This window comes from Phyllostomus discolor, chromosome 14, assembly GCF_004126475.2.
Source record: "Phyllostomus discolor isolate MPI-MPIP mPhyDis1 chromosome 14, mPhyDis1.pri.v3, whole genome shotgun sequence".
In the NCBI taxonomy this organism is placed as follows: domain Eukaryota; kingdom Metazoa; phylum Chordata; class Mammalia; order Chiroptera; family Phyllostomidae; genus Phyllostomus; species Phyllostomus discolor.
In genome coordinates this window covers 7739822-7759617 of record NC_040916.2, presented here as the reverse complement: position 1 = coordinate 7759617, position 19796 = coordinate 7739822, and positions in this window count along the sequence as shown.

Below are 19796 nucleotides of genomic sequence, written 5' to 3'. Positions count from 1 at the left end.
TATTAGGTGTACAGCATAATTGTTAGATAGTCATATACTTTACAAAGCATTCCCTCCCAAGACTTCTGGTCAAGATGGCTGTGAAGGAAGACATAGCTCACATCTTCACACAACCATATCAAAGTTACAACTAAAATATAGAACAACTGTCACAAATCAAGTTGAATGGAAGTCTGACAATTATGGAACTAAAGAAACCACATCCCTCCAGACTGAGCCAGCAAACTGGTGCCATATCTGACTCCATCAACCTGGCTAACACTATTTCACACACTTTGGAGATCCCTAGAGACTCTTCCTCATCCAACTTATGGACCCACCCAAGCTGCTTTTCCATATGAATGACTGGTCTTGGCTCATACTTCATAACTTCTTAAATCCTCTCAAACAAGCAGCAGTTGGTCTCAGTGAGCCCCAACTCAGCACTACCAGCTGCCAGCCTAGATTCACAGCTTGTCTATGCCTGGGAATCTCCAAGCCCACCACAAGTAGCAGCCATCTCAGAATGCTTTATTGCTCAGGCATGGTGCCTCAAGGAAAACATAACTGGGGGCTGACCGTGGCCTGCACCACCTGGGAAACCCCAGGGCCAGTGTACCCAGTGGAGAGCTACAGACCATGTAGGAGCACCACCACCCTGCCTCTGCACAGCTGGTCCTCTAAGGAGGGAAGGTATTGGTGGTTATTGGTACAGTCAGTCCTTACAGCTGACTTGCCTGTGTTCATCCCTCCCATTGACCTTCCAACAGCAACCAAGTTTCAACTACAAGAAGAGGGTGTATTCAGCCCACACAAAAGGTTCATGGTGAGTACCCAGTTTGGGTGATAGAGGAGGCTATGTCACTGGACACTACAGGACACCACTTCATTAGGGCACATTACCTACCAAGACATGGAGTCAAAGCAGTTCTACCTAACACATAGAAACAAACACAGAGAGGCTGCCAAAATAAGGAGATAAAGAAACATGGTCCAAATGAAAGTACAGATCAAAACTCCAGAAAAAGAGCTAAACGAAATGGAGATAAGCAATCTATCAGACACTGAGTTCCAAACATGGGTTACAAACATGCTCAAAGAACTTAGTGAGGAACTCAATAGCATAAAAAAGAGCCAATCAGAAATGAAGGATACACTAATTGAAATAAAGAACAATTTACAGGGAAACAACAGTAGAGTAGATGAAGCTGAGAATCAAATCAATTATTTGGAATATAAGGAAGCAAAAACAACCAATTAGAATAAGAAAAAATAATCCAAAGAAAGGAGGATAGTATAAGCAGCCTCTGGGACAACTTCAAGAGGTCTAACGTTTGCACCACAGGGGTGCCAGAAGCAATCTATTTGAAAAAATAGTGAAAGAAAACTTCTCTAAGTGGGTGAAAGAAATAGACATGCAAGTCCAGGAAGCACAGAGTCCGAAACAAGATAGGTTCAAAAAGGCCCACTCCAAAACACATCATAATTCAAGACAAAGGTCAAAGATAAAGAGAGAATAATTTTGGGGGGGGGGGGGTGGTCAAATACAGTAAGGTTTTATTTTGATATGACCACTATACATCAGATACATTAACACATAAAGTATCATTTTATTAATTATGTGGGTTTAAGTGAGCTTTTGAAAAAGCCTAAACAAGTTGGTCCAAAGGTGGTAGGTTATTCTGAAGCTGAAAAAGCCTAAACATACAAAATGTTATGTGCGTATATATATATATCAGTATAGATAAAAATAATTTTTTAATTTATAAAAATATATTTTATTAATTATGCTATTATAGTTGTCCCATTTTTTCTACCCTTTGTTCCCCTCCACCCTGTACCCTCCCTCCCACCATCATTCCCCCGCCTTAGTTCATGTCCATGGGTCATACATATAAGTTCTTTGTCTTCTCCATTTCCCATACTATTCTTAACTTCTCCCTATTTTGCACCTACCATTTATTTTTCTTATTCCCTGTACCTCTCCCATTCTCTCCCCTTCCCATCCCACTAATAACCTTCCATGTGACTTCTATTTCTGTGAATCTGTTCCTGTTCTAGTTGTTTGCTTAGTTCATTTTTGTTTTTTCTTTTTTAGGTTCAGTTGTTGATAGTTGTGAGTGTGTTGTCATTTTACTGTTTGTATTTTCGATCATCTTCTTTGTCTTAGATAAGTCCCTTTAACATTTCATATAATAAGGCTTGGTGATGATGAACTCCTTTAACTTGACCTTATCTGGGAAGCAGTCTATCTGTCCTTCCATTCTAAATGATAGCTTAGCTGGATAGAGTAATATTGGATGTAGCTCTGTGCCTTTCCTGACTTGGAATACTTCTTTCCAGCCCCTTCTTGCCTGCAAGGTTTCTTTTGAGAAATCAGCTGATAGTCTTAATGGCACTCCTTTGTAGATAACTGTCTCCTTTTCTCTTGCCACTTTTTTTTAAAGATTTTATTTATTTATTTTTAGAGAGGGAAGGGAGGGAGGGAGAGAGAGAGAGAGAATGAATCATCAATGTGCGGTTGCTGGGGGTTCTGGCCTGCAACCCAGGAATGTACCCTGGCTAGGAATCGAACCTGGGACACTTTGGTTCCCAGCCCGCGCTCAATCCACTGAGCTACGCTAGCCAGGGCTTCTCTTGCCACTTTTAAGATTCTCTCCTTATCTTTAATCTTGGGTAATGTGATTATAAGGTGCCCAGGTGTGTCTTTCCTTGGGTCCAAGTTCTTTGGGACTCTCTGAGCTTCCTGGACTTCCTAGAAGTCTACTTCCTTTGCCAGATTAGGAAAGTCCTCCTTCAATATGTTTTCAAATACATTTTCAATGTCTCGCTCTTCCTCTTCTCCCTCTGGAATCCCTAAGATTCAGATGTTAAAACATTTAAAGTTGTCCCAGTGGTTCCTAAGCCTCTCCTTATTTTTTGAATCCTTATTTCTTTATTCTATTCTGGTTGAATGTTTATTTCCTCCTTCTGCTCCATACTGTTGATTTGAGTCCTGATTTTCTTCCCTTCACTGTTGGTTCCCTGTACATTTTCCTTATTTCACTTTTTATACTTTCCTCTATTTTGTGACCATACGCAACCATTTCTGGGAGCATCTTGATTACCAGTGTAATCTGATAGGTTGGCTATCTCTTCATTGCTTAGTTGTATTTTTTCTGGAGTTTTGATCTGTGCTTTCATTTGGGCCATATTTTTTTTTGTTGTTTTGGTGCACCTGTTATGTAGTAAGGGGAAAAGCCTTAGGTATTTGCCAGGGTGGGGCAACCCACTTTGCTATGTTGTGGCACTGTATGTGGGGGTAGGGTCCAAGAGGGAAGGCTTTCAGTCACTTCCCCACTACCCACAAGCAAATTGAGCCTTTCTGGTGCTGATTCCCAGGTGGATGGTTTTGTGTATGTTCTAGGACCCTGTGGGTCTTTTCAATGAACTCTCCTGTCAGGCTGGGAGTTTCTCCCAATGCCTCGACTCCCACAGGTTTTTTCAGTCAGAGGTTTTGAGGCTTTATTTTCCCACACTGGAATCCTTGTTGTGTGGTCTGTCTCACTCCCCAGTTCTTCCTCCTGGTTTATCTGCACACGAATGTGGAACTGCCCATTTCGCCAATTGCTGCCTTGCTGTAAATCCTCTCAACCCTGGCTACCCATCTCTGCCCCAGCTGCATGTCTCTGCCCTTCCTACTGATCTGAATGAATGTTTTCTTCCTTAACTCCTTGGTTGTTGGACTTCCATACAGTTCAATTTTCTGGCAGTTCTGGTTATTTTTTGTTTTTAAATTTGTTGTTGTCCTTCTTTTGGCTGTGCAAGGAGGCAAAATGTATCTACCTATGCCTCTATCTTGGCCAAAAGTAAAGAGAGAATCTTAAAAGCAGCAAGAGAAAAGAAGTTAGTTACCTACAGGGGAGTTTCCATAAGACTGTCAGCTGATTTCTCAAAAGAAACCTTGAAGGCTAGAAGGGATTGGCAAGAAATATTCAAAGTCATGAAGAGCAGGAACTTACAGCCGAGACTGCTCTTCCCAGCAAAGATATCATTTAGAATCAAAGGGCAGATAAAGAGCTTCCCAGACAAGAAAAAACTGAAGGAGTTCATCACCACCAAACCATTATTATATGAAATGAGAATGGGACTTATTTAAGAAAAGAAGATCAAAACTATAAACATTAAAATGGCAAAAAATACATATCTATCAACAATTGAGTCTAAAAAACAAACTAAGCAAATGAAAAGAACAGAAACAGAATCATGGATACCAAGTACGTTTTGATGGTTGCCAGATGGGAAGGGAGTAGGAGAGAATGAGTGAAGACGTGAGGGGATTAAGAAGTACAAATAGGTAGTTACAGAACAGCCACGGGGATGTAAAGTACAGTAAGGAAATGGAGTAGCCAAAGAACTTATACACGTGACCCATGGATATGAACGATGGTGGGAGGATTGCCTGAAGGAGTGGGGGCTGCTGGGTGGGGGGGAGCAAAAAGGAAAAATATCAGGACAACTGTAATAGCATAATCAATAAGATGTAATTTAAAATAAAACAGAGTTTTATTTTCTTTTTTTTCTCAGGATCACACCTCTGTTATTTTTTGCTTCCTCTCCAGCACCTCATGCATAATATGTATGCAACAATATCTGTTGACTCAATTCCTAAAGAGATGATAGATAGACTTTGGCTGTCCAATGAAAAATTAATTACTTGTCTACTTCTCTACTACCCTGCTTTCTGATTCCTTCCCTTTCCCACTCCAAACTCTCATTTCTGGAACAAATCGTGGTGATTTTTCAGCAGGTCCTACACTTACCTAGCACATTGAAATGAGTGGATCATTGTATAGCCTGATGATGCAGCAGAGGATAAAATTATATATGTTTCATCAATGTACAAGTATACTGCAAATGATAGTGACAATAGCTAATATATTGTAGAATATGTCAGGCAATGCACAATGAATATGAAGTTTATGTCTAATTTATCCTTCACAAAATTCCTGCAAAAAAGGGATTTTAATTGTCCCCATTTTACAGATGAACAGAGACCTCAGTTAGCCTTTTTTCTAAGATCATATGGAAGTTAATTGCTGAGAAGATGTTTGAAACAAACAGTGTAATTCCAACACTCAGTCACCTACTCTCTGGAGTTCACTATCTTTCTTAGCTTCAAGCACCAGCTTTGCCAGTTAACTCTCATGTGACCTTAGTTCCACTTTGCTTCCCAACTAATCCATCCTTTCTTAAGGAGCAACACCTTAATGGTAATTTCCAGAAATAACCCCAAATTCAAGCAGAAGTTATTTTTTCTTAAACGATCTGATACTAAGAATTGACAATCTTTTCTCTCCTGTTCCTATATATAGTATTCCCTTTTTATATTAATATAACTTTTTTTTTAACCAGGATCATTATGACTCCTGAAGTTAATGAGGAGAGGCAGATAGAGAGGAAAATGTCATTTATTTAGTCCCTTCCATGTGTCAGCCACTCTTCCATGTATTTCACATATGTCATGTCATCCAATTGCCTAGTAGCCCATTAAACAGTTATTAGTATTGTTAATATACGAGAGAACACTGAACCTCAGAGAGGTTAAATAACTTACCCAAGATCACACAGCTTCAATTCAAAGTCATGCTTTTTCTTTTACACATATTATATCCATGTACCCAAATCTTTTTGGATCCTCTAGTAAGCCTTCTCACTTTGTTTCTCCCTCTTCTTACACAAGTTTCCACATCGGACTTCACTATCCAAACACTAGGCTCCAATGTCATCTCCCAAACTCACAAGAAATCATTTTGTTTCCCCCTTTCCTTTCTTGAGCAATGGTTGGCCCAATGAAAATTTTATGTTTATGTGTATGTTCCTTCTATTCACATTTGCAAAGCAACTACATTTGCATATCTCTCTTCCACAGCCACTTTCACAGAACATTAACCAAGGTAAGAGTCCTGAGCATGGGGCTAAGGGAGCATTTTATTTGGGAGCTTGTCTTGTTCAAATACAACTACACTGTCACATATCATCACATTAGCAGAGAGCAGGACCCTAAGGGAATGGGACAGAAGACAAACCAGCCTTGATAGGGTAAGTGGCACCCTTGTATAAGGCAGCTAACAGATGAGGGGGCCACACAGCTGCAGGAGGTGGGGGTGGGATGGCAACCGCCCAAGAGTTCTGAGACCCCAAGGACACTAACAGAGAGAAGGGGGCTGAGGCAGTGAGCACATTGTTTGAAACAAGGTATAGTGAGCTGCCAATTTTTATTGAGCCTGGTCCTGAAAATACCATCACCATAAACCTATCTCTAAAAACAAATAAAAGAGAATTAGACAAAGATATAATTGGAATGGGATCCCTGTAGATGTCATTGGTCACAGAGCACCTGGGGTACTCTCTGAATCTGATTAGGTTACAAACACAGAATATCTATGAAATATCATGAATCTAGTACAGTAGGCAAAATTTCCTAGGTTTCTCACACCACTTGGGCTAGGTATTTATACTAGTTGGGCAAACACAAAATAGGGGTTTGCTCATATTAGTGAAGATTCTAGGGAAAATCTACCTTGTGGGGTCATACCCTTCACAGAAATGCTAGCTTTTAAGACTTCTTTTTCCTGGGAGTCACCAGACCCTCCCTGACTTGGGTAAAGCCTGTAGGTTTTATGTTGCAAACAAAATAATCAAATTGACTTATGAGTCCCATGATATGAGTTTAAGTGCAAGTGCTATGTTTGAATGACAAGTGTGAGAGAGGATTTTAGAGATGCAGTTTGAAAACATTGATGGGTTATGTGTGCATATGTGGCCCAGGCATAAATGCCTGGCTGCTCTTGATAAGAGCCGTAACTACATCCAGTTTACAGCTCTACCAAAAACAAGCCTTGGCCCTCTTCCTGGGACTGCCTGATGTAAAAAGACATACTCTGGTCTGAGCCACCACTGCTAATACTGCTACAACTCCCATAGAACGGGTTCTATTCGTGTTTGCCCAGATCTCTTTACCCCTCGGTGCAGCCATCCCTAGCTGCCATGGGATGGCCAGATAGCAGCTCACAGCTCCCATCTCTGGTTAGGCAGGAGCATTGCTAACTCTGAGACTTCCCCCTCCCCAACCTCCAGAGGTACACAACCCAAACCTGATCACAGTGGGTCATGCTTTGTACATAATTTGTGTTTCAAAGTTTCCATGAGGGATTAGAACTGAAACAAGTGTCCAGAGAAGAACATATTATTGCTTAGCTTTCCCCCGTTCCATCCTACTTTCCTCACTCCTGTTTCCCCAAGAGCACACCTCCAAAAATGTGCATCTTTGTATATACAATGGAATATTATTCATCCATGAGCAGGAAGGACATCCTGCCATTTGTGACAAGGTGGATGGAACTTCGGAGCATTATGCTAAGTGAAACAAGCTAGGCAGAGAAAGACAAATATTGTATGTTCTCACCAATATGTGGAATCTAAAAAAGCTGAACTCATGCCCTGGCCAGGAGGCTCAGTTAGTTGGAGTGTCATTCCGTGCATCAAGAAGGTTTTGAGTTCGATCCCCAGTCAAGGCATATGCTTAGGTCTCAGGTTTGATCCTGTTTGGTGTTACATGCAGGAAGTGGCTGATCGAGTTTTCTCTCTTACATCAATGCTCCCCCCCCCTCTCCTCCTCTCTCCAGAGTCAGTAAATATTTCCTTGGGTGAGGATTATAAATAAATAAGTAAATAAATAAACTGAACTCATACAAACAGGGATTAGAATGGTGGTTACCACAGCGTGGGGGAGGGGGGGAGGAGAAAAAGGGGAGAGGTTGGAGGGCACAAAACTCCAATTAAAAGATGAATGAGTTCTGGGGATCTAATGCACAGCTTTGTGATTACTGATAGCAATGCTATTCTATATATTTGAAAGTTGCTAAAAGAGTAGATGTTAAATGTTCTCACAACAAAAAGCAATGGTAATTATGTGACAAGATGGAGGTGTTAGCTAACATTACAGTGGTGAGTATAATGCAATACATAAATGCATCTAATCAACGCATGTACATCTTCAAGTTACATAATGTTATATGTCAATTATGCCTCAGGAAAGTTGGAAGAAATCATTTGAACAGGATTTCATCTCAGCGTCTGTTTCTGAGGAACAACACCAGTGTCAGGCTCTGCTGACCCGGCTGGATGAAGCTATGCTGGGGCCCTAATCTGGGCGACACCCAAACCTCTCCACTGAGGACTCCAGAGGAGGCTGGCTCCCCTTTAACTCCATCGGGTCTGTGTTCTGTGATGGACAAACAGTCTGCCCTTACCTTCACCGTCGGAGTTAGGAAAGGGGGTTTGAACCTGACTAAACCACAGCTACTCCTCCTGCTCCTGAGTCAGGGGAGTCTGCAGGGAAAAGTGGAGTTCTCCCGTCTGTGTGAATAGAGTCCAAGCCCCACCTAAATCATTTGTACACCTCACTAAACTGTCCTGACATCTCTTCAAACCCCTCCCTCCTCGGTGGCAGCTGGGGCAGGGGTCGTGAGCTGCTTCTTTCCATTAGCAGTTTCCCCACTACCACTCCCCACCCCAAACCATTCTCCTACAAACTGGTGATGAAAAACAGACTCAGGCAGAAAATTGGGCAAGGGAATGCTGGCCAACATCAGATGTGTATGTGCTGAGGTTCAAGGGGCTCAGGAATTAGCACTCCTTGCTGCCACTCTCAAGTTTAGAAGAAAGAAGATTTTAAAACAGATGGATGAAGATCAAAATATCACCGGCATCTTTGACAAGCTGCACAGAAAATAAGACCTTCCCTCAAAAGTTCTGCCAACACCTCAGCCCTGAGCTATCCCTGACCCAGGAAAAGGCCATGGGTCCAGCCTCAGGCCTCATGAAGTTCCCTGCCCAGTGGGGAGCAGAGAAGAATGTGCTGTCTCTACAGGCGAGCAGGTCTGAACAAGAGAAGGAAAGGTGCTGAGCAAAGTTTCTTCACCCAAGTTTATTAATGAAAGAAACCACTGCTTGAGAGAAGGAGGGATGGGGAAAGTGTTCTTGAATCTTTTCAATCATTACTAGGTTTCCCAGGGTTGTTGGGGGGGAGCATTTAAATCCATGGGGGATATGACCAGCATGTAGTGGCAGGCGTGAGGAATGCTAAACATTCTACGACATGAAGAACAGTGCCGTATGACAAAGAACATTCCACCCGAAATGCCGATGGTGCCCCGGTGGGAAACAGAAGTCCCTCTATGTGGAAATGAAAGGCAGAGAACTTGGAGGCTCCTCATACTCATGCACACACACTGTTGCTCACCTATAGATTGCAAAGCACAAGATTTTCAGCAGAGTTAGTCAGGGAGGGGGAACACCAGTTTCACAATCTTGGAAAACCCAGGAGACACAGACCCTATAGAGCCAGGCATTGCGCCTACACTTTACAGAGCTCCTAATTCCAGAATCAGAGCAGCGGTTAGGAAGCCTGTGGCCTTTGCTGAGAGAGGAGCACAATGCAGAGGCGGCAGCTGGGCCAGCGGCAGGTCATTCTGCTGAAAGCCGCAGTCAGCTCCCTGGGAGTTCTCACCACCCTTTCTTCCTTCCCCTTTCTCTCTCTTTTCTTGGGAACTGTGGTTCTTCTCTGTAAGGTTAATTGCTTGCCGATCATTGTGTCCAGGAGTCTTTCTGTCAGCTCCCTCTGCTTAAGGACCAGGGGTGTCAGAGGAAGAATTTCTACTAATGCTACTCATATACCACCCCCTTGCTCCTTTCATGTCTTCAAAAGAGGCTGGTGTTCCCCTGGCACTGGCCTTTTCAGTGCTCCGACTGCAGCAAGTATGCCTGGAATGGTTGCTCAGCATCTACTCCTGCAGGTATTGCTTGTGTCATGCCATAGTACCAGGGTTATAAGTATGTCCAGTAGGAGTCTGAAGTCTAGAATTGATGAGTGTGATGGGCAAACTACTTAAATAAACAAGCTTATTATTGAAGCCGTGCGAGAGATGCGATGACATGCAGAGAAAGCTCATGCACCTCATTTTCACTTTTATTTTCTAATCTTATCTACTTTTATTTTATGCCACATAAAAAATGAATAGGGGCTGCTTGCTATTGCTCATTGGTTTTCTCTTTGAGTGTTCGTCCCCCCACCTGCTGCTTCAATGAGAGTGACACCAGCCTTCTCAGAGCCACTTCCATCAGGCCAGGCCGGCCACAGAGCCATAGCCCAGAAGGAGTGGAGGGGCCAGCTTCTCCTGGAAGTAAGGAATGGATACTCACCAAGTCAGCCAGCAGGCGTATGAGGGCTCCAGGTACCCAGCCTTTTCCCGCACCTCAGTGACTGAATGAGACATTAGCAAATGAAAGTTTGTGGATAAAAAGAATTATGGGAAAATTGGTTTCATACTTATTTATAATACATGGCTAGTTTAAAGAGCCTCAGAAATGGTCTCTGTCTGGCCCTTGGGTTTCAATATATCCACATTTCATAACATCAGACACTCAGTCTTATCCTAAAAATTTTAGTCAAACGTTTTAAGATTATTTGCTACTGAAGACAAGACTGTATAAATATTTCATTTAAAAAGCCTAATAATAATCATAGTTAACTACTCTGACCCTTTAAGATGTATGTAGCATTTCTGAGCTCTTTAGAGAAGCTGATTCACTTAATTCTCACAGGAGTATGTCCATCATGCAGATGAACAAATTGAGGCAACGGGGCAGATGCGTAACATGTGAATAAGTGGCAGAGCACAGACTGCAACTCAGGCAGACTGGTTCTGGGGCCCTGACACTTAGCAGGACACTAGTAATTCTGACATTTATGTCCATCAAAATTCTACTATAAGCGAGCTTACTATACAATAAAATTGAACAAGGTTGGGATCCTTCTAAAGTAACTAGCCCAATTGTCTCCATCTCTCAAATTCCTAAATTCCACGGTCAGAATAGCATCTAAGTATAAATACAGCAAGGTACAAGGAAGCCTGTGAATTGTGGAGTGTGAGAGCAACTCAACATTGATTTTGGGTTTTGGGGTTTTTTGTTTTTAGAAATGTTTTAAAATGTCCTTAGGTCAAATTCTACCAGCTGGCTGCCAATATGAGAACCCTGGTCCTAGTCCAGAATTTGACAGACAGTGAAACTGTAGCCCAGAGAGGGAAAGTGGTTTGCACAAGGTCACACATACATAGTGAGAAAAGCAAAGCTGAAATTCAAGGCTCATGGACCAACACTTTTTTGCCGATACCACACCAAAATCCTTCTCCACCCTCTACTTCCCCATACCCTCCCTTGCCCAGTTCCCATCTTTCCTACGTACAAGCAGTAAGGCTTTTCTTTTATTTGCAAAGTAAATAGAGCTGAGACACAGATTACTCTCAAGCTTTGAAGCTTTTATCCAATATAAACAGAATCAGGGTAACTTGTTCCCTCTCACTCCTCTCCCACACATACACACAGGCTCCGTGCCAGCCCTCGCATAATTAGCAGAAGGCAAATAGACTTCAGGCATCCTGGCCAAACTGGGGACACTGCACACATCCAATGCAAGCAAGAAGTTGCGCTCAACTTTCCCTCCTTTCTTCTCTTTTCCACAGACCCTCCAGTGGAAATAAAGATTGAATTTTTATTCATGAGGTACATCATAGAGGAAAGAACCAAAGGCCAAGAGTCAGTGGGAAGACTGGCCTCCCTTATAGCCTCCCTGAGTCTCATTAACTTAGTTGCAGGGATGTGAGATTAAATGGATTAATAGAAAATAAAGACCTGAAATACAGTGCATTATCAAGGTTCCTGCCATCGATGCCTGAGAGGTCCCAAACTAATCAAAGAGAAGATACACATAAGCATACCCTCACACACAACCTCTTATATATTCATAACCAAGAAAAACAAACCGTGTGTTTGGGAAGTTACATTTATTCAACAATAGAGCTGTCACTATGTAATTACTATTTTTTTAGAACTAACTCATCCCAGTGAATATTAGAGGCATCAGCAATGCCAGTGTAACTTTGACAGTAGCAAATCTTCATTTTCTGAGTGTGGAATGATTTGATCATTGATAACGACCGAATGCCTTTCATAGCTCTGGAGGATAACGTTGAAAACAAGCCTGGGACACAAGCTTTGGGTATGAGGACACAGGGCGATGTCATAAAAAGGGCTCAAGATTCTGTGTCAGAAGATCTTGGTTGATCCTCTGCTCAGACACTTACAGGTCCTGTGACTTTAAATGAGTGTATAAACTGTTCTCAGATTTGTTTCCTTACCTGTAAAATAGGAATACAAATTTCTTCGTAGAATTTTATGAATATCAAGAGATAATACATATAAAAGTGTTCATTCTCTGGGCCATAAAGTCTAGATGTCAAGTTTTTAAAGTTGTTTGTTTTGCTGGTTTTTTTTTTAGTAAAATATGTGGGGTGATAAGTTAATTAACTTTAAAGGCAGTTCCTATAATGAAACTTAAAAGTCCATTTTAATAGGAGCAGAAATAATATCATTGTAGAGCTCCCAAGGAAACTACTGTAAACGGCCAATCTCATGTCTACACATTTCACCCATTCAATCAGTCAGTCTGCAAATGTTCCTTGAGTACCGAAAAGAGCCGAACCCTGTTAGGCTCAGGGAATACCAAGTCTAAATGTTTACAATGAAATGTGACTAGACATCAAGCATTTACTTTTTACTTATCATGTCACTTTATAGTTAGATCTGATATAAACACTGGCAGCACAGAGCAACTCCAGAAGCTTCTTGAGCCTCCCAAGTGCCTACAAAAGGCTGTGAAAAGTAAAAGGTGCTTCCATAATGTGTTCCAAAAGGAAGAATAAACAAGTGCATCAGTGAAGGAAGAACATGAATATGGCAAAATAAAAGGCCCAAGGGGAAAGTTCCAGAAAGAAACTGAGGGTAGAGCCAGGTTGAAGTGTCCCCCACAATTTGGCAACACCCCCCTTACCAAAAGGCACTCACCTCCTTCTCTCCATCTGTTCTCCGGTGCTACAGCCCAGACGGGAGAGGCCACTGTGCCATGCTGAAGAGCTGCCATTTTTCTATTTTTCCCTGAGGCCCAGTCTGATTTTACTTCAGATTTTTCTGCATCACGGACGGTGAACTGTTATAGCCTGGAGGAAGAACACACAGAAGATCTGCATGACCTCAGTCATGTCATTTTCCCTCTCTGACCATATTTTCTTATCTATAAAATAAAGGACTGCAGCAAATGGCCATCAAGGTCCATTTCAGCTTTAAGATTCTGTGATCCTCTGCCATATAGGACAGCACACAGTGACCTAAAGGAGTTAATTCATCTTGCAGAATATTTCTAACCTTGCATCAGCATAGGTGAGGCAGAACACAAGGAGACAAGAAAGCAAAGCTGCCCATCATTTGCCTTTAATCTGCTTTCTTAATTTTCTTCCTAAGGAAAGTCACAGCTCCAATCAGCCCTCTCTAATCAATGGCTGCACTTCTCCTGCACAAATGAGCTAGATTTATTAAAGGAGTCTTCTCTTCAATGGAAATGGGCTCCCTGCTGGGGCTGCAAATAAAGGCTAAAATTGACTGCTCCCAGAATAGGTACAGTTGTAAAGAAAATGAGAGCAGGCAAGTGATGGGGAAGAGAGCACCCAAGGCCTCTGTGTGACTACTCCACCACTATGACCATGAATGGATGGTCACCAGTAGCACCCTGGACATGTGCATGTCATTCAGGCTGACCTTGAGCACATTAGTCAGTAGCAACTCAAGCATATGCTGTACTTCCCTAGACACCCTAAGAAAAGGACCTCACCATAAAGAGACAAAAGGAGACACTTTTAAGCAGAGACCTTCACAGAACCCAAGCGTTTATAAGCTGTTAGAGCTGCAAAGATCATTTGAGAATGATGCATAGCCATGAACTGAAGGGGTATTCTGTGAAAGGACCCTAATATTTCTGAATCATGGATGGCTAGAAGGGGAAGAATTAATATTTCAGAACTAAGAAATTATTTATATTAAATAAAAATTAGATATGTGCATATTCATATTCGGGGGCTAAGAGCTCTTTGTTGATGGGAAGCAGACACTTTATTAAACTTTTGGTTATGTACACAAAAAGCCAAGGGAGATTCTTGGGACAGAAAAACTTAATCTATTCTACAAAATAACTTCAAGCTCTGCCTTTATTGTGGGTATATTTGTATTTCTGGAAATTACTACAACAATAATTTCTAGGGCCAGTTGTGAGGTTATGAAAGGGAAATAGATTTCTTCTTTGTTTCCCCTTGAAACTGCAGAGAAGTTTGAGAGGCCTGGACTTCAGTGTAGAATATGGACAAAAACACTTATGTGGGAGGCAGATACCTGGCCGTGGTAATGTGATGGAAGGGAAGGAGGGAGGGAGAGAGGGAGAGAGAGAGAGAGGGGTGGGGGGAGAGAGAGAGAGAGACCTGTGCTGTAAACAACAGAAGATAAGTTGCTTAGCACCCGGTTTTAAATTTTCTATTCTCAGCTACAATTTCCTTCTGTTACCCTCAAACCTCAGTTTTGTTCAACATGTCAGCCTGAGAGAGAGCAGTCTAGGGAAACAAACAGTTACAAGATGGTAAGAAGGATCAGCACAGCAGAGATCCAGAGCAAAATAGTTTCAGAGATGATGAGGGTCAACCAGGGTGGATTTGTGAAATATGTAAATATTCCTCCAATAATCCTCCCTCCAAAAATATAGAGAGGGGAAGCTGGAAGAAGGCTTCACTTTTAAGTTAGGTGGAAAATGGGCTGCTGCTGATTCTGAGTGAAAGGGGGAGGCTCAAAAACCTCTGAAAGCTGGAGGTCTCAGGGACATCTACATCCTGTAAGGAACAAAGTCCAGAGGGAGTCATAAATGACTTGCCCAGGGTCACATAGCTCATTAGTGACAAATGCATATGGAGACTTTGTGACTCTTATCTTGAGTTCTCTATAACCCTAGATTCAGCCACACCTCTCCCCACCTTACAAAGCCCAACTAAGCCTTAAATACTTACTACCCAGACTGGAAGAGGAGGGAGGAAGAGGGCAGAAGGGAGAGGGGCATGGAGAGGGACATTCTGTTTCAAAACTGCACTTTCTAGCATTATTCTGGTTGTTCACCTTTCTCTTGACCTGATTCTGCTTTTTGAGACTTGCAGCCTATTGGTTGGAAAATCAGTTAATCCCTTTCTTTTTACAGAGAAGAAAAACTGCCCACACAGACAACAGCGTGGTAATTACCAGAGGGAAAGGGAGTTGCACGCAGATAGAAGAGTGTATGGGGGGATAAGTGGTAATGGAAGGAGACTTGACTTGGGGTGCTGATCGTATAATACAACATACAGATGATGTATTATAGAATTGTATACCTGGAAAGAAAAGAGAGGGGGAGGGAGGGAGAGAGGGAGGAAGGAAGGAAGTCATTCCTCAGTCAGTGTGGAAGTGACTTGCCTAAACTTGCTGGCAACTAATAGTCAAAGGCTGTTTGGAAGCAGAGAACAAAAGTGGCAATGACAAAATGTGGAGAAAGAATAAAAAAAAAAAAAAAAAAACGACCCCAGTAAGTCTGTCTCTTGACTACAAGAAGTGGTTCTGGGAATAACCCACAAACTGTGCCATCTGTCTTACTCTTTCCTTCCTGAACCTCAAAAATAACTAGAGTGAGAAAATAGAGCATCTTCCCGGTCTCCAGTCCACTCTGCCTGATACTGTCCTCATTTACCTTGTTTAGTCTGGTTACCCCAACACTCCCAGATCCTTCAGAGTAAAAACTGAGTGTACCAAGGAGTATACCATACCATATGTTGCTCTTTTGTAAAACAACTCAGACAATTTAGAATAAGCAATTCATGTTCAAGAAATACCTGTTTGCTGATTACTCTTTGAGAAAACTTGAAAAATTTCTCATGGTACAGATTCTTAAGTTATAGAGGGAAAAATGTAAGAGTGGAGAAATGAGACTCAGTATTCTCATCTGAGGAATGGAAAGGAATATTCAATCATATCTTGCCATTCCTTTTTATTTGAAGTAGATTATTTTATGAAAAAAAATGAGCTATTATTATTGACAGACCCCAATTTGCATAGGACATTCTAATAACTGTGAGAATTTCTCCCCTTTTCTCCTTCTCTCTCATCCCACACACAATCTCACAAAACCTTGTTGAGCCTGGGGCTCTGGATGTGACCAAGACCTTGAAGGACTCCCACAGTGATACAAGCAGAAATTTGCCTGAGGCCTGTGAAGGGTGGCTGCTTTTTCACCACCCTTATATTTGTTGTGCTGCAATTGAAATTCTGAGCCTGAGAGGGAGGAATAGGGGTTCTGAGTGTATTTGCAGTTGTGGATGCTGTCAGAGCAAGGACTTGCTTTGCTCCTGGGATGGGGAACAGTCGGAGTTGAGGCTGGCAGTGGGTCATATTTGCAACTGGAAAACACTTCTCAGGCAGGTGAGAATGGCTATGTCAGTGGCTCACTCTTTCCAATTTCTCCTTCCCAAAATCTACCAGCTAATTTCCCTCTTTGTGTCATTAAACTGTAACTCATAATGTAAAATGCCACCCTGAAGTTCTAAGGTAACCACGGGAGCTATAAAACTATTTATAGAAAGCTTGAATTTTCAGTTGTTTCCAGGCTTCATTGCAGAACATTCTAGGGAGTTGTGGGGAGGAGATTAAGACCCACTCGGACCATCTTGTCCCTCAACTGCAGAAAAAAGATGGGAGAGGAACAAATATGTTTCTGCCTCTTGCCAGGCATTATGCACCATTTAATCTTTTCAACTTGAAAAGAAGACTGTACGTTTATTTTTTTGTCAAGCCAGGTCACAGCTCCACAGCCTTACCAGAGGGGGATGACGTGCAACATCCACCCTTTCATTCAGGCAAACGTAGGCAGAGCTAAAGACAGACTCCATTTCGTTCCCCATCCTCTGACCTTCACGTCTGAAAGTCACTTGCTTTCAAGGAGAACAAGTCTTGTCTTGGAACCAATTAAATATACATATCATGGTGACTGGAGTTTTCTTGAAAGGATGTGCAAGGGGAGTACCAAGAAAGAGGAAGCGTTTCAGAATGAATTATTGATCAAGATTTTTCTCTTACACGTACACTAGTACGAGGGTCTGGCATTCCCAGCCAGGGGGAGATGGCATTCTGTGGGGTCTTCACAGGGTTAAGAAAGATTACCTCTCTGCTCTAAACTCTATTTATCTGGCAAATAAAAAATGTGTTTACATCCCTGTGTATCTTCCTTTCTTTGGTTTTCAAGAAAGTCCGAATCAGCAGATTTCAGAAGAATGCTAACACATCTGACAGGTTTAGAGAAATGATGTGTGTCACATGAAGAAAATAGTTGAGAAAAAAGCCACTTTTCACTTATATAGCAGTTTTATCCTTGTCTCTAAACAGGTTGTGGTTATTAATTAAATATTGTCATACATCACCTGTCACCTTGGTTCTATTAACCCGAGTGGAAACATCAGGTTTGATTACTAGTAGTGGTGGGAAAACTGAGGCAATGTGGAAGGATGGATTAAAAACAGTCATTGAGGAAGTTAAGGGAACTGTTACCTTTATATGGACCACTCCAATCTCACTCATTTCATGAGAACTACTATGGAGATAACAAACCAAGTACAGTTTACAGTAATTCTGGCCTTCTCACTCCTACTGGTTGTCCTCTTCTGCTAACCCAGCTGATGAAGCTGTCTCCTTGCTGGCCAGCTTAGTGGCCATTAACAAGTATTAGTCACCTATGGTTGTATAACCAATCACCAGAATCATATAGAGCTAAACAACACACATTTATTGTCTCACAGTTTGAGCAGGTCAGAAGTCTGAGCATGACTCAGCTGAATCCTATGCTTAGGGTCTCAGGTGGCTGTGATTCAAGTGTCAACTAGGGCTGGACTCTCATTTGATGAAGAATCCGCTTTCTTGTTCATGTGGTTTTAGCAGCACTCTGTTCCTTGCAGCTGTTTTGTGTTGGCTATGGGTCATGGTTCCTAAAGGCCACCCACAGTTCCTTGCCACATGGATCTTCTGATCTTACATAACAGAATATAATCACATGGTGTGCTTTGTCATTACAAAAGGGGACATTCCATCACTTTTGCTGTATTAGAAGGAAGTTGCAGGTCTCACACTCTCTGGGGGGACCTCTGAGTCTGTCTGCCACACCCCAGAATCTGGAAGTAGAAACCCCTTCACACACTTAAATTTTAGAGTAGGCTTTCAACAGAGAAAGTTGAGGAGATGGGCACATTATTTTATATTATCTCTCTTCCAGAAGACAAGAGAACTCAGCAGAACATTGGATCCAGACAAAAATAGGTATTTAATTATGATCTCAGGAAGGCCCCAGTAGTGTGGCTCATTAATGAGATATATAAGATTAATATACTCAACTAATAGCCAAATTACTAAAATGGCCACCTTTAGGTCCCCTTTCACAGTCTCAGAGAAGAAAACAAAAGGGATAAACAAAACAAAATGCCTACATTTTGCTTGCACCAAGCGTAAACCCTGGGCAGGAAACTCAGGATGCTTTCAGATGGGAGCAGTGTTTTTCAGAGTGCAGCCCTCAGCTGTATCAGAGCACCTTAAGAGTACATGATAAAAGGTCAGTTTCTGGGTGCCATCTCTGAGCTCTTGAGTCACATCTCTGGGTACAGAACCCAGTCATCTGCACTTTAACAAGAACCCTGGGGATCTCATTCACATTGGAGATTGAGAGATAGGATGTAGCAGCACCCAGGAAACTTTAACACAAAGGCAGAGAACTGTACTTGAACAACAATTTAAATAAAATTTAAAAAAAGAAAAAAGAAATTTTCACACACGTATGGTCTTGTTGGAAAGCAGATCTGATTCAGTAGGTCCAAAGGAGGCCTGAGAGTCTGTAATCCTATCAAGCTCCCAGACGATGTCATTGTTCCTGGTCCTCAGATCACTCTTTGAATAGCAAGAGTAGAAGACAAAGACTGAAAGCACCGAATAGAAAAATTCTCCTCCTACCCAAAGTGACTTTGAATTAGGGAATTTTAAGTGATTTACATATTTTAATTGAAAATCTCTGACCTTCCCAGAGCCAGATGAAGATTACCGTTTTTCTGTGCACATGACATATTGTGACTTTTGTAGGTAACTGATATTTAGGTTTGGAGGAAAGGGGCTGGGTCAGGGAACTGAGTCATGCTGGGGGTGAAATTATCAAGTTAATGGGTATATGATTAGAGTAATAAAGACACAGAGAGAAGACAACAAGGGCCCAGGTGAGTGTCTGAGAAGATTGGAGCTGGGTCAGAGCTAGCCAGAATAGCCTAGACAATAGCCTTCCCTCTAGCAAGACCTACAGGGGAGATGAAGCTCTCAAACTATGCTGGTACAGACAGGATGAGCCAGAGGGAGGCAAAACAAACAAACAAAAAAAGACAAAAAGAAAACAAGAGCCTTAACAATATTGGGCAAGAATCAACCGAGAGCCTCCAACCAAATGCATAAGGGAGAATGAGAGCACATTTCCTAGAAGACAGAGAGTAGCAGGCAGCTGAGAAGGGAGGTGGCCACCAATTTTATTTCCCACCAGAAGCTGACAGCAGTATATCCAAAGGCAAAGATTTGATTTTGAGCTGGAGTATAAGAGAAGGATAAATGCCTGGGAGGCTCAGGGTGTCTAATATTTCCAATGTGAGTTAAGCAAACTGAACCAGGGGGTAGTACCATTTTTGGAATGCCTGAGGCCACATGATCTGGAGGAAAGACCATGAAACTAGGAGTCAGGATTCTTGACTTTTCCTTCTGGTTCATTTACTCATTCATTACAAATTTCTTGAGAGCCTACAAGG